Raw genomic sequence first — 27,803 nt, 5'->3', positions numbered from 1 at the left:
TCTAGTTTCCCTATTCCAGATGTGAATAATTCATCCAGTCTCGCTATTATTTTCTTAGCATACTTGTGCATCGGACTGGATGACCGCGTTTGTAGGCTTGCTGCACCCCTGCCAAGTATCACGCATCAGAAGTTAGACTCATGCATTTCAGTGTGGTGGTCCGCATCACCGCACTGAACTGTTGCGTCGGAGCGCTATAATTATAGTTAAACAATAATGGGGCAACCCAGTGTCCCTCAGAATCTGGGTATGGGTAAGAAAACAAAAACAATGGTTCTGTCTGGTTTTTCAATTATTTCTTGTAAGAACGCCTAGTGTTATATATTCTTTTGTAGTTATTAACATAGATATCTCAGTTAAGCGCTATAATTAGCACAGAGGAAAAAAGCAGGGCGCAGTTTCGCTGCTCTGGCAGCCACTGAGTCATGTAACTGACAGAGACTCTGATTGCTGCTGATTGGGGGCTAGTTTAGCTGCCCTCCGCTCCATTAGGTATTCACGTGGCATGATGGTGTCACAGAGACTAGAACAAGTTGTCCCACAATGGCCCAATGGCAAGACTGGGCTCAATAATATAAGGTAGGACGCCCGCGGCGCAAGGTGAGCGTGCAGCAGTTATCAGATAGGTCCTCCCCCATCCTCCCTTATATCGTGGAGCTATGGCAGTTGTGTGGTATTCAAATGCACAATCTTTTCATTATCTGATACTGTTATTGGTGTGCATTGCATTCATGTTGAATGTTGACAAATTAACTACTAAGGGGCTTCAGTACACATCGTGGAGTAATAATAAAACATTTTTAAAATAGAAAGCTAAAGGGGAAGCATATCGAGGAAGTGTATGAAGGGGGCGACAAATCCGTAAAAATATGTGTTATTAAAAGACTTTTCTCCCTCATGTCACCACAATCCCAAACCAATGGCTACAAGAAGGCCGCAGTTTAATGCAGTAAAGCATACAGCTCTTCCTTGGTGCCCCCTTTAACTTGAATTTCCCCACATAAGTGTTAACAGCATAGAGCTCATTGTCACTAAAACAACCAAAACATGATTTGGGCCCCCAACCTCAGCAGTAAGCGTTCGCATGAAAATATACAATTAAAAAAAATAAAAAGACAAAAACACAGTCTGAAGTATTCCGAAGAGTTCTCCACAGGGAGGATGATACGGATGAAGTTACCATTGTTCATTTTTAAAATGACAACTGGTTAAGGGCAAATAACAATAGAGACAATGATAATATAGTAGAGGAATCATTCATGTACTGATTTTTGTAGGAAAAAATGCAGATGCAGTGAGTGTCACTTCATCATTATTGTGAATATACTGGAGATATTCTGCAAAAACGTAACATTCCTGACACAAGAAAGGGACAATAACAGAAGAAAAGAATAGAAGGCCGATTTGTCACGCATGATCTCGAGGAAGCTCACAGGTTACGTCTTGACAGTGCACAACCGTACGACAAAATCATGGTATACATTGCATAGTAGTATTGCTGGTATACTCATTTTTTAAATTAAGGCACAGACAAATGTAGTATTGTAACTATTGTTTCCACACCACCACCGCAGCATACATACATACACGAGTTAGACAAGTCTAGTCTGGATTAGAGCGTTTTACGAACACATTGAGAGCAGATCTAACAGCCCCTACTTCTAACAGCTTGTTTTAGAGTGCATTAGACATAGACAAACCATGGGCAAAAGGCGCAATGTTGTATAAACACCAAAACCGCAGGAAAGGATTTCAGAATGCCTACAAAAAGTATGATTATAAATATTTCTATTGCGATTAGCGCCTGCGCTACATCAGCAAGAGCTGCGGCTGGCAGTCTTCACAATAATGTGACTTAAGTCTTCGAGGATCTATAGGCAACCATAGGGAAGCAAGTCTGCGGCCACAGCTGTACGCCTGCTCTGAGATTACAAGGCCTCGCTGTGTTTATTCAACAGGTAGTACGTAGTGCTGGCAAGTAATTCGTATCAAGTATTAAAATTAAACAAGGCTTCATGAACGCATTTATATCTTGATTAGAGCGGGTGCACGTGCCATGTATTAGACACTGTCCCAAGCCCCAAGCAAAGTGATTGCTAAATATTATTAAAGTACGGGTAATTGCTATAGCCTCCCCTAGGGGCCCTGGCTTTCAGTGGGAGTCCGTTGAAGACGGGCATCCTCACCTCGTAGCTGGGTCTCTTCCGTGATTATTGAGACGTGCAAGTGTGAAAAAGCCTAATTAAACAACCGGCAGCGCCCTTCATGAGCTGCAATTATCATGAACACTTTAAAAAAAGGCCCACAATCACCCCGCAGCCCCGCTCTATAAAGAGAAGAAATGCAACACAGCGTGTGCTTTTAGGTGTTTCTAAAAGCACACGCTGTATTTGGTGCTGCATTTCTTTTGCTTTCTAGAGCGTGGCTGCAGGCAGATTGTGTGCTTTTGTTTAAAGCATTCATGTTAATTGCAGTTCGTGACGGGCTCTGCAATTAACACCAATGCTTAAACAGAAGCACCCCACAGCCGCACTCTAGAAAACAAAAGAAATTTAGCAAGTGCTCCCTCCTTGGGAGGGAGCACTTGCTAAATGCCTCTTCCTCAGTTCCTCTACAAGTTCGAAATGCCCGTTTTTTGCGCTGCAGAGGCGGCGCGAATGCTCACTCATGGGCATGTGTGTGCGCGCCACACACACAGAACTGCGCGCTCGGGGGTCTGACGTGCGCGGGCGTGCAGGCGCGCACCTTCGGGGGAACACTGACCCTGACACAAAATCCATTTTGACATTTACTACGCCACACAAAGTAGATTTGAGAGGCTTTGTGTAGTTTACTAAAATAAAAGCAATGCCATGTAGTGCATAGCGCTGCCCTCCATTACCTTACGAGGTATAGGCATTACACGGGTGGAGCATGGGCATTCCTGTGCCTTCAGTCATGTATTTTTATTTCTATATATCATGTGTATTTATTTCTCCTCGTTACTTCCTCTTTTTATGCGTGATACATTCAATGTCACACATAGAAAGAGAAAATGTCCTCTAAGGATTATTTTTGTGCAGGAGGTATTTTTTCTTGCACAAAACTAAATTCTGCCTGTAATGCACACACCCGTGCAGCATGGAGCAAGGATGTCTGTGTTGGTGTTAGGCAGCACACAGTGCCCCAATGTTAGGAGAAAGCAGAAGTGCACCATATCTTAGGAGATTTGATGAACTTCTCTCTCCCTTTCATGCAACACAGCACAGCAAGTTGCCCTCTTGCATGGTGTTGCATGAAATATTAGTAAATCTGCTCCACAATCTTTTGAGCATCAGGTCCATTGACTTTTCATCAGCTGCTGAGGCTAAAGAGAAAATGTGTCAAAACAAGATTACAACAAACAAGCTGCAACATTGTCTAAGCTTTAAGAGAGGTGATACCCTGAAAAGTGGACAAAGTAAAAATGAGAATCTGGGCTGTGCACCATAGTTCAGGGGAACAGAAGAAGCACAGGTCCTGTTGGGGAACTCCAGTGAAAAAAATTCCCCATGGTGAATTAGCCCCTGCCCACCTTTAGTGCACAACAAGAAAATCGGAATCGCTCAGGTCTTCAGCAAAAGGAGCCAACAATATGTCAATGAGATGAAACCACAGAGTCTCATGAAAGAATAAGTCTCACACAACTTTAATGCAGCTGGACATAAGAGGTGATCAGGTATCCTGCTGTACTACATCTGCATGGGCGCACTAAGCCACTGCCCAGGTGAAGCCCAGACCAAGGCTTTGCTCTAAGGCACTTATCTGCACCATAACAGATGAAGTGAGAGGGTGAGAAATGCTGCCAATTCCACTGCTTAATAAAAAAAGTGCCAGGGCCCTTGTCAGGAATTCACTGCTACTGCACCACCCATTGCCCCTGGAAGTGCTGGCAAAGGCAGTACCAACAAAACTACTAACCCTCAAACTCCTACAAGCATAACAATTCAGACTTTTTCAAGGCCCCAAAGTCATAAGAAAGGCTTGGGCAACAGGTATTACTCATTTTCAAAGTACATTGAAGTACTAAACAACATTTGTTTTGCCCATCTCGAAATCAGACAAACACCGCCACCAAATGGCAGTTTGTCATAAGTGCTGGTATTTATAATTAAATGCCGGTGCCGAGCACTGGAAACTACCGGCTCAAATTAAGCTCTGGCCAATTCAATATGTTTGGGAACCTGTCAGTAAGTTTCACCCTTTTTCAGTGAGCACTTTTTATAGGGTGATTGTGTATAACAGTAAACAGCTAGGTTAGACCGGGGCTGGGAGTGGTGGTCGAGGCATAAAATAATTGTTTCTGAGATTTGTCAGTCTGCCAGTCCATTTATCACCTTCAAATTAAATTGGCAGAGGTTTCCTTCTGTCATTTGTAAGTGGAAGTACACAAGTATAGGCAAACAAAAGACTGCTGCACCGATGGTGCTGGATTCTAACAAAAATATTAGAGTATGGTTGATGGAGCAAGGACTCATAGAAAAAAGACTTGCTCAGAAGCAATCTTCTTGTATAACCTACTAACATGGTATTAATTAAGCCTGGGCAAAGCACTACGCTACGCTCGCGTATTTTGCGAAGTTTGCGCTACTTCGCACTATGCAAATTGCACGTAGCACAGTGCAAACATGCGTAGCATAGCGTTGCGTAGTGCAGCGTCATTTTTTGCTTGCTCGCGGTCCTCAACATCAAGTTGGCGACCGCGAGCAAGCATAATGACATCCCGGCGAGACTTTTTCCTTGTTCGCGACCAGCAACATCGAGTTGCTGATCGCGAGCATGGAAAATAAACATCCCAGTGAGATTCTCAACGCGGGGAGGTCAGGTTTCTCATTGCGAATGGTCACGTATGCTCGCGAAGAGAAACTACCAGTCTGCGTTGAGAAAGCTGCCGCTCGAGTAAAAATCTACTTGAGCGGCAGAAAACTACAGCTCGCACTGTGCAAGATGCCGTTTTAAATTATTGCACAGTGAAGTACTGGGTATTTTAGACCCAGCGGTGCAGGGGCACACACCCTATGACTTCTGGGTTCACCCTGTTCCAGACCTACAGAAACACAGAGTCTTCAGGGTGAAGTCAAAGATTCGTTTATTGGCTGCAGACCAATTACAGGTATCCTAGAAGTACAACAGCGTGTATGTTCTCAGGAGACTGCTGAAAATCATAGGAACGGGCTTCTCCTTAAGTACAAAATATCATGCTCCAGGCACACATTCCTTGGTTTACGATATGGCCATTACAAGTATACATTACAAACGAAAAAGCAGAGTCATGATGACCATCCCACATTCCAGTTCGGCCAGCCCACAATGATTTACACAGTAAGGTTCAGATCCCACGTTTGATGTCAATAGACCCCCCAATAAACATGAGCATCTCCTGTTTTGGGAAACAAGTCATAAAGCAGGAACAAGCAGGTGTGGAAGAGATTAGCCGGAGGATTGTGTAGAATGAAAGGGTTTTATGACGGGTCAAGCCCTGATGCTAATCACAGGTGGACGGAGGAAGGGGAGCTCGTGAGACCGGTTTGACCTGGGGCAGCAGAGCCAGCTGCCCAGGTCACAGAGAAGTCAGAGGAGAAGCCCATGTACTGTGAGGCCCGTATTTACTCCATTATAGCCTATGTGAGGGCAATGACAAGATGGCCACTGCTTCCAAAATGGAACCCGCGTAGTGAAGCAGAATAACGTGTACACAGTGCATTCATAGCTAGAACGATATATAAAGCACTCGTACATGCCGCATTTACCATTTGCGGTTTGTAAATACCAAGATAGACAGGGGTAGAGCCCTGTCCCCTACGCGGTCCCGAATATTAAAGTACGACAGACCCTCCTTTTGCCCTTACATAGGCAATCACTATACTCATCTTAATCCGAGTCTAGGTCAATGTTCACAAAGTCATGGAGATGTTGCTGTAGCATCATCCTATTACTTAGTTCGTCCCTCGATACAGGTTTCCTTACACATAAGGTAGCACAGAGGCCACATATCGCAGAAGCACACTGTATGCACAGACAGAACAGGAAAAGAATGGCTAAGATCATTCCAATGACCATCAGAACTTTCCAACCCCAGGCAGATATCAATTCCCAGAACCACCCCACCAGTGACCAATCTCCCTTATCCACGTGTATGGATTCAGATATTTTATGGAGTTTGGAGATGGCTTGATACACTGTTGGAGCATTATCTGGTATGAAAATGCAGCAACTGGATTGGATGACCTTGCATACCCCACCGCGGTCTGCAAGAATAACGTCTAGAACCATGCGGTTCTGTAAAGTCATAAGGCGATCCGCTTGGAGCTCAGCTGTCAGATTACTAAGGGCACCAGCCGTTACATTGACAGTGGATTCAACCACACGAGTCAGCTGTCTCAGGTTCCTACTATTGACCATAGGTCCCCAAAACGGCAGGAAACCCAAGAAGAAGTCTCCCGCTTCCTGACCGGCAGTATCCTCCTTACTAATCACACCTCTCACAACTCTGGTCTTGTGATAGTCAGAGGCAGCAGTAAATGTCGGCGGTAGCAAGTTCGCAATATAACATGTGCCCGAGAAATCAGGGGGCAGCCATGTATATGCTCGGTCATTACAGATGAAATATGTGCCCTTGGCAGCCAAAAACGCAGGGGAAAACTGTGACGGGAAAGTGTACGTTTCAGTACAGTCACTTCTTCCCAGTTGAGCTCTAGGATTCTGACCATTACCCTGTAAGCAGAACCGACCCATGTGGGGTACGACCCAGATTGGAGATGAGATTTTTCGCTGTCTTTCACCCAGACTAATACTATACCCCGTCGCGTTCCATCCTACATAAGGTCTCAACTCTTCTTTGGGAATGGATGAGTATGCATCGATATCCCTACTCATATCGGCAACTCCTTTCATCAAAGCCTTATTATTGGTGATAGGTCTGATGGAACGCGGTTGGCGAGGGGAGTATGTATCTAGAGCATAGAGAAACATGGTTTGGAATGCCCATGACGATCCATTGTAACTGTACGGCAGCACCAGGTAGGGAATACCCTTGTTAATGGTATGTGGCATTAACCCACACACCCAGCAATTGGTCGTATTCATTACCAGTTGGTGCTGGTGCAAGAGCTGGATAAACGAGTTATTTACGAACTCTGATCGTCTGGTCTGTTCGTGCTCAGGCAAAGGGTGAAAAGAGTGAGAGGAGGCAGTAGAAGGAGATATAGGTTGTTGAGTGGGTGCAATGGGCTTTTGAGCGGAGAAGAACACAAATCCTACAATAAACATTATTATGCTACACAGTGTAAAAAGGCACAAAAAGACAAAACATTTACTTTTCACAATTCTACACATCCTTGCGTTAAAGTTCATTTCCTCAATCGGTCTCTCCATCTTAAAAAACTCCATCCTCTACTCGGGCCGCTCGCGGCGGATGAGTGTCTTCTGCTAAGGAGTACGCCTGTCAGTCCAGGGAAACGCCCTAGACCAACCAGAACCGTCCACCTAGCGTCTTCGGCCTGTACCCCAAAGTCTTGGCACCGCGACCCTGCGGCAGAACCCGGATGGTGGTTCGAAAAACAAAAATCAAGAAAGTCCTTCAGATGGGAGAGCAAAAATGTCAAAAAGGAAATAGTGAGGAAATCTTTATTTGTCCATGGGCCTAGGTCTCAAATTATAGCGGAGACGGCCAGGTGCTGTTTGGTCTTGAAACAAAAGTTCAGGCTCAGTGGTGTCCAGTCGATTTGATGGTGGCACAGCTTCCTGCAGAATATTGTCACTCTCTTGGTCTGAAACTGTGCCTTTTATGCGTGCGTCACTGAATGGTACAAAACGAGGTACAGTGTCTGTCTCAGAGTCGGCGATACCCTCCTTGACCCACTGGTCATATGACAGAGGCAAGGGGACTACTTTACAGTGGGTACCATGAATCCAGTGTTTCTTCCCTTTCACTCGCACTGCTGATCTTGTCGAAAGAAGAACAAGATGAGGGCCGATCCAGCGAGGCTCGTCGTTGCTCTTGCGCTGGAAATTTCGGACTAGCACCCACGTACCAGGGTTGATAGGGTGTCCAGGAGGTTCAGAGGCTTGAGGGAGAGTATCATGTACCTGTTGGTGCAAAACACGCAGTTTAACAGTCAAATCATACAGGTAATCGAGCAGTACTGGATGCTCTATCTCACTGAACTTCGTAGGCCTCGGTACACCCCATACGTTGGCCGGACGGCCAAAGACAACCTCGTAAGGGCTAAGCCCCACTCGTGAGTGTATGGTCATTCTGGTGGACAGGAGTGCTAGAGGCAGAGCGTCAGGCCATTTAAGACCGGTGCTCGCCTGGATTTTGGCCAGCTTGAGCTTTAAGGCTCCATTGTAGCGCTCTACCAGTCCAGCTGATTGGGGGTGATTTGCAGCATGGAACTTCTGCTTTATCCCTAGCCCTTCACATACATTCTTCATCACTTTACCCACAAACTCACTTCCGTTATCACACCACACCATTCTTGGCATCCCAAACCTAGGGAAAAACTCCTTCACAAGGGCTTTGGCTGTGGATAGGGCAGTGTTATCTTTCAGAGGATAAGCCTCTATCCATTTTGAGAAAGCACAAACAACCACCAGTACATATTTCAGGTTGTTGCATCTTTCCATGTGAATAAAGTCCAGCTGCAAAACTTCAAATGGACATGATGGGGGTGCAAAGTGACCAGCTGGAGTTGGGGTTCCCCTACCAGGGTTGTACTTCAAACATACTATACAATTCTTGACCACATTCTCTGCACACTTGGGAATCCCAGCATTCTGCCATACTGGAGCCAACAACTTGCATATACCTTTCGTACTGATATGTGCCATTCCATGTGCCATAGTAACCACTGGAAGCACATATGCATCAGGCAACAACCATCGCCTATGTTCTGTCAGATCAATCCAACAACCATTCTCATCCAACTTACCCATACTTTCTCTCCACTTGCTTAACTCTTCCTCTGTGGCTTCAGCTTGAAGCGACTTCACACTCTCTATTGTGTTTTCACACATTCCCACATCATTAACCCATCTTGCGGGGCCTGCAACATACATTCTAGTCTTCACATTCTGTGCTGTTTCTCTCGCGGTCTCATCAGCAAACGCATTCCCACGTCCAACATCATCTGTGACTTTCCTGTGCGCACTGCATTTCATGATCGCAACTTGCAACGGTAGGGTCAGTGACTCAAGGAGATCATTCACCAACTTGCCATTCTGAATTTTAGCCCCATGTGACGTCAGGAACCCACGCTCCTTCCACAGTCGCCCAAAATTATGAGCCACGCCAAAGGCGTACTGGCTATCTGTGTATATATTCACTCTCATTCCTTCAGACAACACACATGCTCTCGTGAGGGCGATTAATTCTGCTGCTTGGGCCGAATTATGTGGCACTCGTGCAGTTTCCACGACCGTGTGCAAAGTCGTGATAGCATATGCAGCAGTCGTGTCACCATTAGGGAGCTTGAAACATGAACCATCTACCCATAAAGTGCCATCACACTCAGTCAGGGGAGTATCTTTTAGATCTACTCTCCCTTTCGTCTCTTCTTCTGTTCTGAACAGACAGTCATGTTGCTCAATCTCATCTGAGTCTGCTGGAATTGGCAACAATGTGGCTGGATTCAGCGTATTGCATCTCTTTATGTGTATGTGATTTGCTAACAGTGTAAGTTCATAACCTGATAATCGCGCACTAGTCAGGTGTTGTGTCTTGGTCCTATTTAATAATGTGTCTACAGCGTGTGGAACCATAACAATCAATGTATTGTCCATTACCAAACCAGCAGATTGTCGGATAGACATCGCTGCAGCAGCTGTCGCTCTCAGACAGCTTGGCAATGCCCTTGCTACAGGGTCCAAGGTTGATGAAAAATATGCGCATGGGCGCGGTCTGTCGCCAAAAGGCTGTGTTAACACTGACAACGCACATCCATCTTTCTCGTGAACATACAATGTAAAAGGCTTACTGTAGTCGGGGGTACCCAACACAGGTGCTGAACATAATGCATTACGCAATTCCACAAAACTTTTCTGGCACTCTTCAGACCATGGGATAGGATTCGGTGTGTCTTTGCATGTTAAGGCTAACAAAGGTTTTGCCAACAAAGAAAAACTAGGGATCCAATGCCTACAGTATGAAGTGATGCCCAAGAAAGCACGCACTTCTCTCTGTGTTCTTGGCACACTCAACTGTGCAATGGCTTGAATTCTTTCTGGGGTCATTTTCCTTCCCTCCTTCGATAAGAGATGACCTAAGTAGGTCACTTCTTGTCGACAATATTGCAGCTTAGAGAGAGACACCTTGTGATGGAAAGCGGATAAATGGCGCAACAGTGACAATGTGGCTTCTTTACAGATCTTCTCAGTATCCGCGGCAATTAGTAAATCGTCCACGTACTGAATCAGGATAGCGCCACTAGGTAAAACAAGTGCATCAAGCTGCGCCTTCAAAGCCTGACTATATGTTGATGGACTCTCACAGTAGCCCTGGGGAGCGCGTTTGAAGCGGAAGCTTCGGCCTCCCAGACTAAAACCAAAAATATCTCTGCTCTCTTCTGCAATTGGGATACTAAAGAAGGCATTCTTTAAATCAATCACTGAAAACCATGCAGCAGAGGCTGGAATCATCGTTAACAAGGCAGTTATGTCAGGGACAACCGGAAACTGTGGCACAACAATCTTATTAACCTCTCTGAGATCAATCACAAATCTGTAAACAGGTGGCTGTGAAGGATCCGTTCGTTTTAAGACAGGTAAAATCGGGCTATTGCAAACGTTGCGTCTTGTCTCTTCTATCACACCCTTATGAATCAAGTCGCTGACAATGTCTAACAATGCTTTCTGGCCTTCATTAGAGATCTTGTACTGGGGAATACGTTGGCAGTCTGACATTAGCCTTCAAAGTCACCACATATGGCGGTATTTCCAAGAGGCCCACATCATTGGGACCAGTAGCCCAAAGGGCATCCGGAAGGGATGACAATTCAGGTGGCATTGTATTCTTAGACAGATACATTGGGGAAATCACTTTCTTGCCTAATGTAAGTTGTACTCCTGAAGGAGAACAATACAGTGTAGCGTGCAATCTTTTCAACAAATCTAATCCCAGCAAATTCTCACCACAACCTGTTGTCAGAATCAGGGGTGCTTTCAGCTCGCAAGGTCCAACAGAAAGTGACATGGGACTAGAAATCGGGTTCCTAACTGGGGCGCCAGAAAAACCTACCGAAACATTGATATCGCCAGACAAAGGTGCGCCAGGGAGTTTTGAATGCATGATTGAACTCTTTGCAGCACCAGTGTCTAGCAGAAAAGGCTCCGTTACATTTGCTGTAGTCACCTCAACATACGGTCCACTCTGATCCACTGGCACTGAAACAACTCCCTCTCTCTGTCTACGGCTGTCCTAGTAGTCATTACTTTCTGCATCACCGTCCTCTGCATAATAATCATTATTATAATACTGGGCCGTATTACTAATCGCGTTAGCTTGCTGATCAAAGCTATTGATGTTACTTTGAGGCGGCAGAGGACGCGCGTTCTGGGGAACACTTCCACGCCCTCTGCCTCTAGGAGCTTGCTGACCACCCCTACCTCTTGCGCCATACGCATTACCGTTCCGCTGCATTAATTTAGGGCAACTATATTTAAAATGACCTTCCTCTTTACAGTATGAACATTGGTTGGGACCTACAGGGACACGTGGTTGGTAATACCCATTCATTTGCTGATTGTTCTGAAACTGTTGGGGTTGGTGATAGACACCTTGGGGTTGCCTATAATTATTCTGACCTCCACGTGGCGGATAGGCCTGCTGTAAAAGGACCTTTGTCTTTAGTTCCTTCGTTTTCTTTTCTGTTCTATCTTTCTCGTCTTTATCTCTATTTTCATAATACTGTGCAGTAGCCAGTATTTGCGCTGAAGAAGAAACAGCCCAAGAACTTTCTGAATCTTTTAACTTTTTACACAGGTCAGGAAGTAGATTCTGCACAAACTTATCCACAAATAACCGTTGGCCACCCTCAGTACTCATATCCTGCCCACTGTGATCAATAAACGTTTCTTCAAACCTAGTAAAGAAGTCTGACACTGTCTCATCTTTCTTCTGCTTGCATGCAGATAACTTGTCCCAATTTACGCGCATCGCAGGCATTATTGTCTTCATATACGTGATGATTCTACCAGGCAGTTCAGCTACTAAAGGTTCTGGTTTCGCACCACCAGTTTGTCTAGCATCAGCAGCAACAATGTTAGCCCATGTATCCCCTAGTTCTGCATTGTGATCTTCATTACGAATTGATCCCCATAGAGGCTGTGGAACAACATTACCAAACAACATGTCTATGTCGGCCAGATTCATAATGCATGACCCTGCCGTCTGTGACAACTCTTTATAATAACCTGCTGGGTTTTTACGGGGATCAGGCAAGGACTGCTTAAGCGCTAACACCTCAGAGCGCTTCCATGGAACATGCACCCAAACACGCTGGAAATGCGCTGCCACAGCGGGGTTACCACCGGCAGCTGCAACCGCTTCCTTCCATACCGGGGGAACTTCTCTCATAGGGTATTGTCGCGCTTTTACCTTTTTCCCCACAAGGACATCTTGTTCAAACAATGACTGTTGGCAATCATCATTCCTAAAGGACAATACAACCGCAACTGCTTTATCTACTCCACGGTCCACAATTATACCAGTTCCAAAATCAAACCTCACTCTACACAACTCCTGTGGGTTCGGATTTTTACCACTATCCTCCAACTCTTCACAGAGAATTTCGCACATTTTCTCGAACACATATCTCTGTTTCGGGGCATCCCATTGATGGAAAACGTTGACAACTGATTCCACATCATACAGTGAAGGAAAAACGATCCATCTACGCGCCATGTTATCTATTACCTTTTTCTCATCGGGGTTAGGCAATTGGCTAAGCAATTGCTTACGCTGTAAACCAGGAGTCGCACCAGATGACTCAAAGAGAGGAGACATTAATGTAGTAACCACATTAGCTAAGCGCTGTCGCGCTGAAGGAGAAGCTGAGGCGAGAACAGGGGGAAAAACAGAGGGAAGAAAAGAGGATGTAGAGACAGGTACTGGAGTGGTGGAAGGAAGAGTGTCAGGGGAGGCAGCTGCTGTATTAGGCAAAGTCGCAGGAAGTGCGGGGGCAGTTGGAAGCACAACTGGCGGTCCTTGAGAGGGCTGCGCTATATGGATAAGAGCCGGCTGCAAAGCAACTGGCGGTTGCGGCAAGGCTTGCAGTATATTCACTGGAGGTGGCATATTTACAAGCTGGGGAGGCGCCGTGGCAGTTTGAGCATACGGGGGTGGCGAACTCAACAAATGTGACATCAGGGGATCTTTCTCCTTTTCTTCTAACTCATTCTGCTTAGAATGTGGTAAAGCTGGGTAACATTTGTCAATCCCTAACTTGCGCTGCCTATGCAATTGCTCACTCATCTGCTCCTCTTCATTGTCTTTAAATTGTACAGCTGCTTGCATTACTGTCATACCTCTCTCCCTCTTATTCTTTTTCGCTAACTTAATTTCCTTTTGTTTGGCTTCCTTTCGCCATAAGCGGAAAGAGTCAAACATCGCCGGCCGGGCTTTCTTCTTAAACAATTTAATTTCCAAGTTATCTAAAATATCGGTATCAAAACTACCATTTTGGGGCCATTTTAAAACACCATCTTTCCTGGTGTAGTGGATCCATACTTCGTTATATGCAATGGGGCCTACGCCATGTTTTACATAGAGCTCATAAGTTGGAGTTCCAACCGGAGGAACCGGACAGGATTCCTCTAGCTGGAAATCTTTTCCACAACCCAAACAGAATAATCTACCAAATAGTCCAGAACCAGGAATCTTTGCTCACTAGTCTAGATCCAACCGTCAAAGGATTATCGATTACGATATTCTCGTGAATACACGAGTCCTCTGGTTTTGGCGTTTGCAAACTCCAAATGACCAAATTACCAAATCAAACGATCCCGAAGGATACCAAAAACAAATAGGAGACGCTCCACTTATACTTAACTGAATATTGTTGATCGATGGCGTCACCAGAAGACTCTCTCGATTGTTTCGCTCTCTCAGATTCGTCAAGGGTCCAAAACAGGTCGATTAATCAGGGCAGCAGTCCTTCGTAGCCGTCGGGACGCGGAGAACCTCGCAGAAAAGACTTTCGGACCACGTCGACATGCAGGGGTCGATGGAGTGGCGGCCTTCCTCCGGAATTTCCACACGAAGCTCCTCACGAACCTCTGGCTTGGACTGGTACCGCTGAAATCGCCCCACGTTGGGCACCAAGCTGAAGTACTGGGTATTTTAGACCCAGCGGTGCAGGGGCACACACCCTATGACTTCTGGGTTCACCCTGTTCCAGACCTACAGAAACACAGAGTCTTCTGGGTGAAGTCAAAGATTCGTTTATTGGCTGCAGACCAATTACAGGTATCCTAGAAGTACAACAGCGTGTATGTTCTCAGGAGACTGCTGAAAATCATAGGAACGGGCTTCTCCTTAAGTACAAAATATCATGCTCCAGGCACACATTCCTTGGTTTACGATATGGCCATTACAAGTATACATTACAAACGAAAAAGCAGAGTCATGATGACCATCCCACATTCCAGTTCGGCCAGCCCACAATGATTTACACAGTAAGGTTCAGATCCCACGTTTGATGTCAATAGACCCCCCAATAAACATGAGCATCTCCTGTTTTGGGAAACAAGTCATAAAGCAGGAACAAGCAGGTGTGGAAGAGATTAGCCGGAGGATTGTGTAGAATGAAAGGGTTTTATGACGGGTCAAGCCCTGATGCTAATCACAGGTGGACGGAGGAAGGGGAGCTCGTGAGACCGGTTTGACCTGGGGCAGCAGAGCCAGCTGCCCAGGTCACAGAGAAGTCAGAGGAGAAGCCCATGTACTGTGAGGCCCGTATTTACTCCATTATAGCCTATGTGAGGGCAATGACAAGATGGCCACTGCTTCCAAAATGGAACCCGCGTAGTGAAGCAGAATAACGTGTACACAGTGCATTCATAGCTAGAACGATATATAAAGCACTCGTACATGCCGCATTTACCATTTGCGGTTTGTAAATACCAAGATAGACAGGGGTAGAGCCCTGTCCCCTACGCGGTCCCGAATATTAAAGTACGACAACAGTGCCGGATGCTTGTCCGCACTGTGCAATCATTGAAAACGGCATCTTGCACAGTGCAAACAGGGTACTACGCAGTTGGCGAAGTGCTACGCGTAGCTCGCGAAGTGCACTTTGCGTAGCTTCGCGTAGTGCTACTTCGCGAACTACGCCCAGGGTTAGTATTAATTACGTATTGTGTAAAACTAATATGCACCACATCATAATAAGGGTCAGAGAAGCTTGCCTATGTGTTTACTAATGTAACCAACTCAAGTGAAGTTCTAAAATGGCTGCTAATGGGAAATCGTTATTGCGCATGCGTCAACTGCATCTACGCAGTATTTTGAGCTGTTGCTTGGAGGGAAATTCTTGCGATTGAGCAGAAAAGACTAATTTGGCGGCCTGAAAGCTCACATGCATGACATCTGCTTTTCTGAAATTAAACCAAGCTATTTTACTAATGTTAATGTGGGGAAAGCATTAATAAATAAATGGGATTAGAGTAGAGATGGGTGGTATCAGTGAAACAATTTATTCTCAAAAATATTTGTCTTTCTGACTCTCTTATTAGTTCGCATTTGGGCCTTTCGTGAGTGTCCGGAATTTGTTAGACATGTGACCTCCACGCATACCTGTTTAAAGAGAGCCGGAAGAGAGAAGATATTCTTGAATGCGATCCAAGGACACAAAATTTACATACTTTGGGAACAAGCACTGACGACCTCTGGATGAATGGATGTTCACGACAATTTTAAACAAATGTTTCTAATAAAATGTGAATACGGGTGGGAAATAAAGTTTTCAATAAAAATTAAGGGGTTGGATCTATGAACAATGGGTTGCTAGACTAATATGATATTCAAGCATAGTGGGATGATCATCCCCCTTGCCTGTCCAATCAGAATTAGTATTTTTACGATATTGAAACATTAATGGGAGGTACAAGAATTTCGAATGGTATAATTGAGGTAGTCTTAGTTAGTTACTCAGATGGAGATTTGCTGAATGCTGCAGAACTCGGGATGCTGTCGGAGTAACGAGAGATGCTGCTGAAGAATCTAATGCAGAACCATCTATCTGAAATTAATTGATTTAGAAGAAGATCACGGAAGAATATCGAGGAGGAAGAGAGTGTCAGAGAGGGGTGCTACGCAAGCGTCGGTGTTAGGTCATCTATCCTGTCCTGAATCCTGACCTGAAGCCTTTGTCGCCTGATCTTTCCCGGGGAACCCTTACCAGCCCTTTGGCCAGGGGATTGGTTTTCACACCATCCTAGGTAACTATTATTTCTGTGAATGTGCAGATGTTCTTTTCTCTCTTTCCTCTCCTTTCTGAGCATAAGTCATTGCAAAAGTATAAAGTATGTGTCTGATGATTGATTAATTGAATCTTGCTTCCTATGAGTGACGGAGACTGTACTGTACTTTGAGGTGGTTCACATGCAACTAATTAAGATAAAGATTAAAAAAATGCGAGTTTGTGGTTGTTTCAGTACAATAAGAGAAATAATTCATGTAATTTCACCATCAACTTGTTCAACTAATGGTCCATCGACCAGAGGAAAGAACTTTTTGATCAGTGAAAGATTAGTTGAGAATAAGAGGTGACTAATCTTGAAATAGTTGAAAATCAAACTTTGACTCCAGCGGTTTTACTAGGCTGAGTGTATGTGTGTTAATGGGCCCAGGTGAGTATATGGCATTGGAGTATCAGTTGCTTGTACGCAACTGGATCAGTTTTACTGGTAGCAGAGCTATGGTGATTATTGACTAGTTTGGTGATAAGTTTTGTCTATTGATCATTGATTTATGTTTAACAAAAAGAGTTAGCGTCCTGCTTTATGTTGTCCAGAAAATTCCTGGAGGGAAATGAATAGCGTGTGGTGATAGAAGTCATACTGCAGTGAGTTTACTCGTCTGTTGGAATAGCACTGAGAAGTTACGCAGGGCTTGCAGTGTTAAAATATGTTTTGCATATTACCTTGTGAAGGGAGGGTCAGTTGCCGGAGTTGCACTGACGTCACACAGAGCCGCGCTGGGATAGGTTGAAACAGCGGGCGTGTGACTGATGCGAATTGTAAAGAAGGGGTCAGTTGTAAGGAGCAGAACTGACGACATCGATAAAGGCCGCGCTGGCAGTGGTCAGATCACGAGCGTGAGCCGAAACCTGATTGGGTGATTGAATAAAAGCTGTTTTAGGATTGGTCGACGAAAATTTGTATGTTTGATTCTCATTTGCCTTTTTGTGTGAGTCGTCCCGACAGAAAAGCTTGAGGATTTGCGGATTATTGTTTTGTGCATCAAGTGTCTAGGAGGTATGGAGAAAAGAGAAAAATGCCAATAATAAAGAAAATTAAGAATTTCTTTAAGAATGATAAGCCTGTGTGGACTAGAGAGGTAATTCCTATTCCGCCACCTAAACCGCCTGCTTCGTTTATGATGATGGAGAGAGGATATAATACTTGTGTATGGATGGAGAATTGGATAGAGTATACAAGAGGTGATGGTGTTCTAGCTTTTCCTGAACATGGTACGTTTAATGGGAGAATTCTTCAGAATTTGAGAATACGGATGAATGATTTAGATCCAAGACCTAGGTAACACAGTATGAGGCTTTAGAAGAATGGGAGACCGAGTCATATGAACGAGAGAAAAACAGAAGTGGAAGATAAATGGGACATTTTACCCGATATTTGCGTGAGTCACGTGAAGGTCAGATGAAGCAATGGTATCAGAAGGTTTATATCCAGTGTTAATGGCTGAGGAACAGTCAGGGGGCAAGGAGAAAACCAAACACATGAAAGTGACAGGATATGGTGAATCAGATGATGAATTATTGGAGGACATTTTAACTAAAAACCCTTCACCGTATCAGGAAGGGCCCAGTAGAATCACCCCGATTTCACCAATCATGGAAACGCCCTTAGTCCCACAAATTTTACATGATACTTCAGTTAATAGAGTACTTCAAGAAAAGGAAAAATAAGTGTTAAATACAAATAGAGAGAAATTAATACAGAAGATAGGCCAATTCAATTTAAACCCTGAAGCTTTGACAATACTAGTAACTGTAGGTCCTGTTGTTCCACTGTATGGAGACAAAATAAATTGCCCAAAACTACAAGCTGTAATGACTCCTTTGAATAATCCTAGAAAATAAATTGTAATAACTGACAACCAAGCCAGTGAGTGCGATTCAGTAATTTCATTAATGGATCTACCGATAAGAGAATCAGTTAGTGAAACCCCAAAAAGAGTTACACGTAGTAGTTCAAAAGAGGGAAGGTCTGTGGTAGCTACAGGAACCAGAAATTCAACAGCAGAAGATCTGGAGAGATGGGCACAGGGAATAGAAAAACAAAGTTCACCCCCAAAGATTTTAGATATTTACAAACTGAAAGTAGAATTGGAAGAGATGGTAGCTGGAAATGTGGGAATAGAAAGATTGAACACTTCTAATGAGGAAGAATTGTTATTTATATGCAGAAGTGTAATCGGAAATGCTAAATTGTTTTATGAGAAATTGCAGAACTTGCCTCTGAGATGGGAATAGATATATGGAGATCAAAAGAGTTACAGAAACCCTATCGAGTGGAGTTTACTGATAAAGATTTAGAAAATATGAATGTGTCTGGTAAGAAGCTGCAGTTAAAGGAGTTGATTAATATTTTGCAAAAATGGGGAGTGTTAGATCTGGGGGTCTCTAGTTGGCAGAGGTAAGCACCTTAGACCAAATAGGGACCCTTGCTTCTAGTCAGGGTACAGGGACACACACGGTAGATAACCCCTGCTCACCCTCTAGGTAGCTTGGCTCGAGAAGACAGGCTTATCCCCAAGGCAATGTGTAAGGTATTCGCACTTAACAACTACAATGACCCCCCTAGTACACCACAAACGTAGACCACACAGGTAAGTATATCAAAAATATAACTATCTAGTTTCAACAGTGGAAATCAATTATCATAGCGTTGCACATCAATCTTTTTCTTAGGTTGTTAGGAGCGTAAAAAGATAGTCTCTAGTCTCTCGTGGGACTTCGTATTCAAAGGAAAGGAATACGTTCGTAGGCTTTCAGTATTTAAGTAATCACGTTCCTCCAGCGGTGCCTCTTGCGCTTAGAACTAAAGCGCTCCTCTCAGGCTGCGTGGTGCAGGGCTTTCACAGCTCCCGAGCAATGGACCAATCCGGTCGCGGCTCCCTCGACGAGCCCCCAGTGAGGATGTCGACGTCACCGGAGTCAGCCACTCGCAGCGCGGCTCCTCCAGCCAAGCCTCCAGTCAGCAACCAATCAGGTCGCAGCCTCCTCGCGGCTTCGCAGAGCGGGGAAGTGCAGCTCTTGATCAGTTTCAGGCCCCCGGGCCGCGGCAGTGTATCGCGGGCAGAATATTTCACGGCGCCCTGTGTCAGCGGGTCGATCGTGACGCCGCCAAGCCGTACAGCGGCCTAGTTAGCACGGGGGCGCCCTCAATCCTGCGGCCACAGCAATACACGTGCCGATGAGCACGTCGGTCTTCACAATGCGGCAACCGGTGTCAGGCCAGAATCAGCGCGGCACTCTCCAGCAAAATAGAGAGCAGCCAGCGCACTTCCCGGGGCAGATGTTTAGAAGCTTGGTAGAACAGTCCACGGTCCTCGCAGCACACAGCAGCGCAGATGGGACACAGCGGAGTCTTTAAAGTCTTGGCAACCTTTCTATCCCTGGGTTGCAAACAGGAGGCCAGCTCTTCTCAGGCCCTTGGAGATTCAGAGTTGAAGACACAGCACACAGCAAAGTCTTGTTAGGTCAAGTAGGTAGGGTCACAGCACACAGCAAGGCCCCTTCTCCTCCTCAGCTTCAGTTGCACAGCAGAACAGGTCAGCCCTTAGAGCACACAGCAAGGCAATCTTCCTTCAGTTCTTCAGCAGTCCGTCTTTCAGCAGAGGTTCCTCTTGATTGTAGAATCTAAAAATCTGTTGTCAGGGGCCTTTACTTATACCCCTAAAAGTCTTTGAAGTCTTTGTGCAAGTGGGTCCTGAGCCCGGTCTGATCCAGTTCTGGGTGTTGCTGGAGCACTTTGTTTTCCTGGCTTCTTCTTTCCTTTCAGAGTGAGGGGCAGAGTCGTCAGCCGCCCAGCAGGAGGTGGAGCCAGCACTGTGGCAGGCAGGCACATCCCTATTCACTCCCAGGTGCTACCTCCTCCCTCCACTCTACTTGCAAATGTCGTCATTCAGCAAAGGGCTGACTCAGCCAACCTCCTGGGGGATCCCCAGCCCCTGTCACTCTCAAACCAGACAGTCAATCCACAAGCATGCCCAGGCACACAGAAGGGTCAGACAAGAGAACAGCTACTCTCTAAAAAGTACTATTCTCCAACTCAGGATTTAAAAACAACCTCTCCTAAAAGATGTGTTATTAAATGCTGAGCTCAGGGATATCAAACACTCATGTCTTATCTTGTTCCTATGAGAAGATAGGCTGATAGCCATTGGCACCAGCCTCCCCCATGTTAGCCTATGGAGCAAGATAACCTTGCAGCAGTGAACACACAAAATGGCCGCTGTTCACTACCAGAGCATGATACCTGCACTAGTACATGCGCTACCTTCTACATACACTGCACCCTGCCCAGGGGGGTACCTTGGGCCTTCCATAGGGATGACTGACGTGTATAAAAAGGGAAGGGTTAGGCCCGGTCAGTGTGGACACTGGCCAGGAGGACCTGGCAGTCCGGGGACTGCAGGCAGGCCTGCGGTGGCAGGGCTGAGACACCATTTTAGGGCTACACAGGTGGGTGGCGCAATCAGCGCTGCAGACCCACTAGTAGCATCTGTCATCACCAGCACTGGCACACACAGTGCACTTTACTAGGGACTTCATGGTGATACAGATATGCCAATCAGGTATATCCAATCAATATGATATTTTACACAGGGAGCACTTACACTCTGGCACTGATTAGCAGTGGCAGAGTGTCCAAAGCATCTAAACCAGCAAAAACGAAATCCAGCACAGCATCAAAAATCCAGGTAGCAGAGGCAAAAGATAGGGGAAAAACCCACGCCAAGGATGTCAGGTCTAACAGGGAGACATTGAAAAGGGGAGAATAAGGTGGACAAGGAAGAAGGATGAAGCACAGGTGAAAGAAGCGTCCAATGCATATTTGTTAAAAGAATCAGGAAAGGTAGAAAGAATGTGTCCAATGAGAGAGGTACCTGGAGGTGGAAATGTTCATGTCCCATGGAGTCGCCAGGGTATTTTGTCATTTACAAACGATTTCCTTCGATTAAGAGAGAAACCAGTTGAATGGCACAAACAGGTTGATAGGTTTGTGAAAGATTCAAAGTTTTTGTTGAAAGACCTGGATGGTCTATTTGATATAGTGGTACTTGCTGATTTATGGATGGAATGTAAGATTACAGTTGATTTGCCGAGTGAAGAGTATCCAAGAGATTTGAAAACAGGAGCATCCTCAGACGATGTGATGAAGAAATATCACCAAGTAATTACTTTCTTGAAAGGGAAAATCCCACCCAAAGAAACAGACTGGGTAAAAATAGATAGAACAACCCAAGAGCCAAATGAATCTGTTCATGCATATTATGAATGACTTCTGCAAGTGTTCAAGCAGTATAGTGGCTTTGAGAATATTGGAGACAAAGATATGGGTCATTTTGTGTATCAGTTTGTGTACGCTTTGAACCCAGAGATTAGTCAGATGATTCAACAGCACATGTTCTTTTGGCAGGAAAAAAACATTGATGATATTCTGAAGTACGCAAAGTATTGTGGGGATGATATGGAGGCGAGGCATAGAAAGCTAAAAGAGAAAATGATGTGGGCACAAGTGAAACTGGCAGAACAACAGGAACTTCAGTTGACTAGTCAGGCTGATGGTCAGATGAAAGAACAGAATCAGAGTGATCATGTTGAATGGTGGTAAATCGAGAGGACGAATGAATAGAGTGGATGCAAAGAAGAAGTTTCCTTGTCATGGGTGCGGAAATCTTGGACATTGGAAAAACGAGTGTAAGAATATTCAGAATAATAATGGGCCAAACCAAAATTTAAATCCACAGACTCAGAATGAGGTGCTTATGAAGCAGCCACATCAGGTAGTTAATCAGCAGTGTCAGGTGCCTCCTGCCCCTATGCCAAATTTTGTGAACCAGCAAAAGTACAGTGCATCACCGGATTTCAAGGAGGAAGTGGTAAGAACATTTCTGTGATTTCACAATACCTTTTACTGAATAATGATGAAAATGAATATGTGCAATGATGGTACCTGAGGGGGGAGGAAGAGGAGTGCATACTTGGCGCATCCTTATCGGTAGATCAGTCAGGTCCAGTTATTGATGGGAAATTGGAAGGCAATATTATCACCTTTCTGTTGGATACTGGTGCTACCCATTCTACTGTGAGAACAGCAGACATCCCAAACCTACCCCTCTCGGGAGAAGCGATCCAAGTTATTGGAGTCTCAAATCAACAGATTAGAACCCCAATTACAGAACCCATGGAAGTGCACATCGGAAATTTTACAAGCATGCATACATTTGTAGTATGCGATTCTAGTCCAGAAAATCTATTAGGAAGAGATCTGTTGTGAAAAATTAACTGCATAATTCACTGCACGGCATAAATCGTTGCTTTTCAAACTCCTGATGAAGATATTGTATATAGGATAATGCCTGCTAAACAAGGCACAGAGAGAGATGAAATGTATTCCTTAATGACAAAAGATGACTTACCAGAGGAACTGAAAACAACCGTGAATCCAGAAGGTTGGGATTTCACTGGAAAGAAATAGGGCTAATGGCGAATGTAGACCCAGTAAAGGTGACTGTGAAAGAAGGTGCAGTTTATCCCAACACTAGACAATACAAAATGAGTCCAGAAGTGAAAGCAGGAGTGGCTTCAGAAATTGATCGAATGATTAAACAGGGCATCTTGAAAGAAATAATGAGTAGTCCTTGTAATTCGCCTATAATAGGACTCAAGCAGCCTAGTGGAAAATACAGGATAGTGCAGGATTGAAGAAAAACTAAAAAAAAAAAATTGGAGTGTCTTGTTGTCTTGCAATGCCAAATCCAGCAGTGATTCTTTATCAGATCCCTTGGAATGCAGGCTGGTTTACAGTAATTGATTTATGTCAGGTCTTTTTCTCCATTTCTTACATCCAGATAGCCAGTATCTTTTTTCTTTTAAATTTGAAGATCGTATCTTGGCATGGTGCCGAGTTCCTCAAGGGTATTCAGAAAGTCCCTCAATTTTTCATCAAATACTGAAAAAGTGTCTAGAGAAGTTAGTTAGGCCCAGAAATTCAGTCCTAGTACAATATATCGATGACTTACTTGTGTCATCGAAATACCGAGAAGACTGTGTTACTGATTCAATTGCATTGCTAAACCATTTGGCTGACGGAGGACACAAAGTGTCACCAGAGAAATGGCAATTTTGTCAAACAGGAGTAAAATACCTGGGTCACAAAATAGAAAGAGGAGTGAGAAAAGTGACCACTGAGAAAATTAAAATAATCAAACAAATGCAGTTACTGCAGACACAAAGAGAGATAAGAATGTTTCTCGGAGTGGTTGGGTACTGTCGGCAGTGGATTGTAGGATTTTCTTTGTTAGCAAAAGTATTGATGCAGATGACACGAAAGAGAGTGAAATATCCAATTGCCTGGACCGATAAAAGTGTGGAAGCAATTGCAAAATTGCCTGTGTGAGGCCCCTGCTTTAGGTATGGCTGATTATACGAAAGAATTTGCACTATTTTGTTGTGAGAGAGAGAGTTGTGCGCTTTCAGTTTTAACTCAGAGATATGGATTAAGCCGACGTCCAGTAGCATATTTTTCTGCTACTTTGGATTCTGTGGCTTCAGCTTTACCTGGCTGTTTAAAAGCAGAAGCTGCTCCCTGTATGAGCCTGGAACAAAGTGAGTCAATTGTGAATGGACATCCAGTTAAAGTCTATGTTCTACATTCAGTCGAGATTCTTTTAACAAGAACTTGACACAGCATCTTACCCCTAGTCGGATGACTAAGTGAAAGAGTAATTTGTGGTCAGAAAACGTCATAGTGATTAGATGTACAATGGTAAACCCTGCTACCTTATTGCCAGATCCAGGTCAAGTCAAGTTAAGTCAATTAGTCTTTATTTTGATTTGTCAAATCATTAAAGACATTGTACATCTAAAAAATACATTATAATTAGCCATTAAAATCCATCAAATACTAAAATATATATTGAGCAGAATCACAGATATAGGACAGTTATGAATAAGAATAATAAAAACGAAATAAATATGCTTGCCTAAAACCGTTAAAAAAACATTTAAGAAATGATCCTAGTTTGACAAGTAATGCCACTGGGTCCCTTATGGGTAAGAAGACAACTAAGTAATTGATCATTCAGCCTGGAACCAACTATGAGCTCTTAAATACTAAAACTAAACGAAAATATATTCACTACTACATTGTCCTTGTTAATTTTGCACGAATGGCCCACATCCATCCCAGAAACTTTGCCAGAGCAACCGCTATAGGCTCACAGGTATCTGTCTTTAGAATCCTTAATGCCACTATACCCGACCTTGTGCCAAGATTTGAACAGGCTGGTTTGAGACATCTGTTTCGAGGGGCTTAGTAAGCCGGGCAGGCAAACAGAACATGTGCGATTGTTTCCTTCTGCGATGGGCATACGATACAGTTGACTTCATTCAAGAGGTGCTATACACTTGTAAAGGACTTAATAGGAAGTGAGCCCACTCTGAACTGATGGTACAGTTTCCTATCTTTTGGTACAGTAATAAAATCCCAGTAGCTTTCATAAAAATACTCTTGTTTGTTCTCCAAAAAAAACCTCGTCAAAGTAGGACTCGTTCAAGATGAAAAACATTTTGTTATATTCATGTTCCAATAAGCTGTCTTGAGCTCTATTCTTAGAGGGAAAGGTGGTGCCTGCAGGATTTTCCCATAAGCTAATCATCCCCATGTCACTCAGAGTGTATTTTATCCTTCTAAACCAGGAGATCTTGCATGAGCGGTCAGCCCGCCTGGTTTCAAGAAGAGCTTGGGCATACAGGGACAGTTCAGGGGTAACCCATAGCCTTCTCCAATATGCCACAGGTCTATATCGGGCTATGTCCTCAAACTGATTACAACCCAAATACAGATATAGAGGCGTAAGTGATGTTAAGATGGAAGGTATAACAGGGCTCTCTCAAACTTGTTTTGAGCTGCGGTCAGGGATGTTAGATCTTCGAACCCCCATAATTCTGCCCCATATAATACTGAGGTACTAATTTTAATTTTATGTATCTTTATGACAGGAGCCACTGGTTTGGTGTGGGAAAGTCTATGCTCCTTCATAAGGATTCCTGTCAAGTGGGCGTGTTTGAGGGCCAGCCTATCGATCTGAGATTTCCAATTTAGTTTCCTTCCTAAGGTAATACCCAGATACGTAAAAACATCAGTCTGCCCTAGCTGGACTTAAGTCATAAAACCATTCCCTTTAATGGCCTTGTGTTTATGGAGGACCATAAACTTAGTCTTCTCCACATTTACCTCAAGGTCATGATCGCTGCAAAACTCTTCAAACCTTGTGAGGGCTGTCTGCAGCCCTCTCCGGGTCTTAGATAGTATCAGGGTATTGTCTGAGAATATTAACAGGGGTATCTTCAAACCTGCTAGAGTGGGGGCATCTGTGGGGTAGTCTGTGTAGTATTCCACGACCCTATTGATGAAGAGAGAAAACAGGGTCAGGGCAAGAACACACCCTTGACGAACCCCCTTGGCGATAGGAAACTTGTTCGTAACTTCCCCAACATACCTGAGAAAAGTTGGAGTTATGCAGGGTAACTAGAACGGCCAATATTTTTAATAGCATCCCCATGTCTAGGAAGGCTCTCCACATTTTGGCACGGGGCACCAGGTCGAAAGCCAACTTAAGATCAATGAAGACTGCAAATAGTGTGCCCCCTCCTATGATTACCACCTTCCAATAAATGGTTACAAACCTAAGAACCTGATCAATAGTACCGGTATGTGGCCGGAACCCTGCCTGCATTGGTGACAGAATCTCAGTTTCCTCCGTCCACATCTGGATTCTACTCAAAACCAGTCTAGCAATGATCTTTTGGATGCAGTCAATGAGGCTTTTTGGTCTATAATTCCCTGGTTTGGATCGATTCCCCTTTTTAAAAACCGGGATGATATCTGCTCCTGACCATGTCTCCGGAATGGGGGCGCCACTTGCTATGGCATTAGCAAGTTGTTGGATATAAGTCGTCCAGTTATCCCCAGCGTACATGAACAGATCCGCCGGTATACAGTCTAGACCTGGGGCCCTGCCTTTCGGGATTAGTTTAATGGCTTTTTGGACCTCTTGCTTGGAAAATTGCAGGGTAGTGGTAATGTTGGGCATAATAAATTGAACTGTGCTATCTTTGCTATCAGCAAACTGGGCTTCAAAATGAGAAGTCCACATCTCAGGTGCAACATAATTTACGGGTGCTGGGTTTAATACACCGCTTCCCCATTTAACAAGATGCCAAAATGTGGTCAAGTTCTTTCCTTGCTAGCGTCAAGCAGGTTTTGCCAATGGTTTTCATCCCATTCTCTTTTAGCTCATAAAAGTGCTTGCCTATACCCGGCCCTTGCCTTTTTAATATCTTCCATGTTTTTTTGTCTGATAGCTCTTGATAGACTCCTATAAGCCTCTCTACATGGTTTGTTATACCACGAGGCTGCTTTTGGGCAAGGTTCTTTCCTTAATTGTTTTGACTTATTAGTAAAAAAAGATTTGAGTTTAGAAAACAACTTGTTATGAACCTGCAAAATATTTAAATGTATGTCCTCCTGGGTGTCATAATTTTGGAGAATTGCTAAGTGGTGCTCGACTAGTGCCTTCATCTGTTCTAGATGCCCTTCATTGACTACAACCTTGGCCCATTTAACTCTCCTAGAGTCATTGGTGAGCTCCACTTCACATATGGCCTTTTCTGTTTCCTGACGGTCGGGAATGGAAAGACCAGGGACCTGCAGAGAAAGTACCAAAGGGTTTTGGTCACTTTCGGGCCGTTCATAAACTACCATGTCCTGTAGGGACGACCAAAATTCCATGTTAAGAAATATGTAGTCAATCTGGCTGCTTCTTATGCCATTGCTAAAAGTATGTGTACCCCGCCTATCTGACTTGGACCTTCCATTGACTGCCCTAATCCCCCGTTCCAGACATAGCCCTTTCAGTTGTAATGCGACTCAGTCCATTTTTTGATGGGAGGCAGGTCAAGGGACGGTATGTCCCATTGTGCATCCTCCTCGGTACTGAGATTTCCATCTTCATAATCTAAGGGCTAGAAGGTGCAATGAAAGTCCCCTGCGATTATCTTCGACTATGTTAGTCTAAGAACCCTTCTAAAAATGCAACAGTGCTGGACCCTGTATGCCCAGGGGACCCTCTTGCATAAACACTGATGACCAATAAATCTGGAGCCTTCCCTGTCCGCAATCTAACAGCTATGACATCCCCATTATCGATCTTAACTTACTCCACTGTATAACATGCTTACTGTCTGACCCAGATGGCGAGACCCCCTTTGGGTCTACCCCTCTGTCCCCTCAGGGCTGGTTTATAAACATTT

The sequence above is a fragment of the Triturus cristatus genome, chromosome 6, assembly GCF_964204655.1.
Source record: "Triturus cristatus chromosome 6, aTriCri1.1, whole genome shotgun sequence".
NCBI lineage: Eukaryota > Metazoa > Chordata > Amphibia > Caudata > Salamandridae > Triturus > Triturus cristatus.
This window is presented reverse-complemented; position numbering follows the sequence as displayed.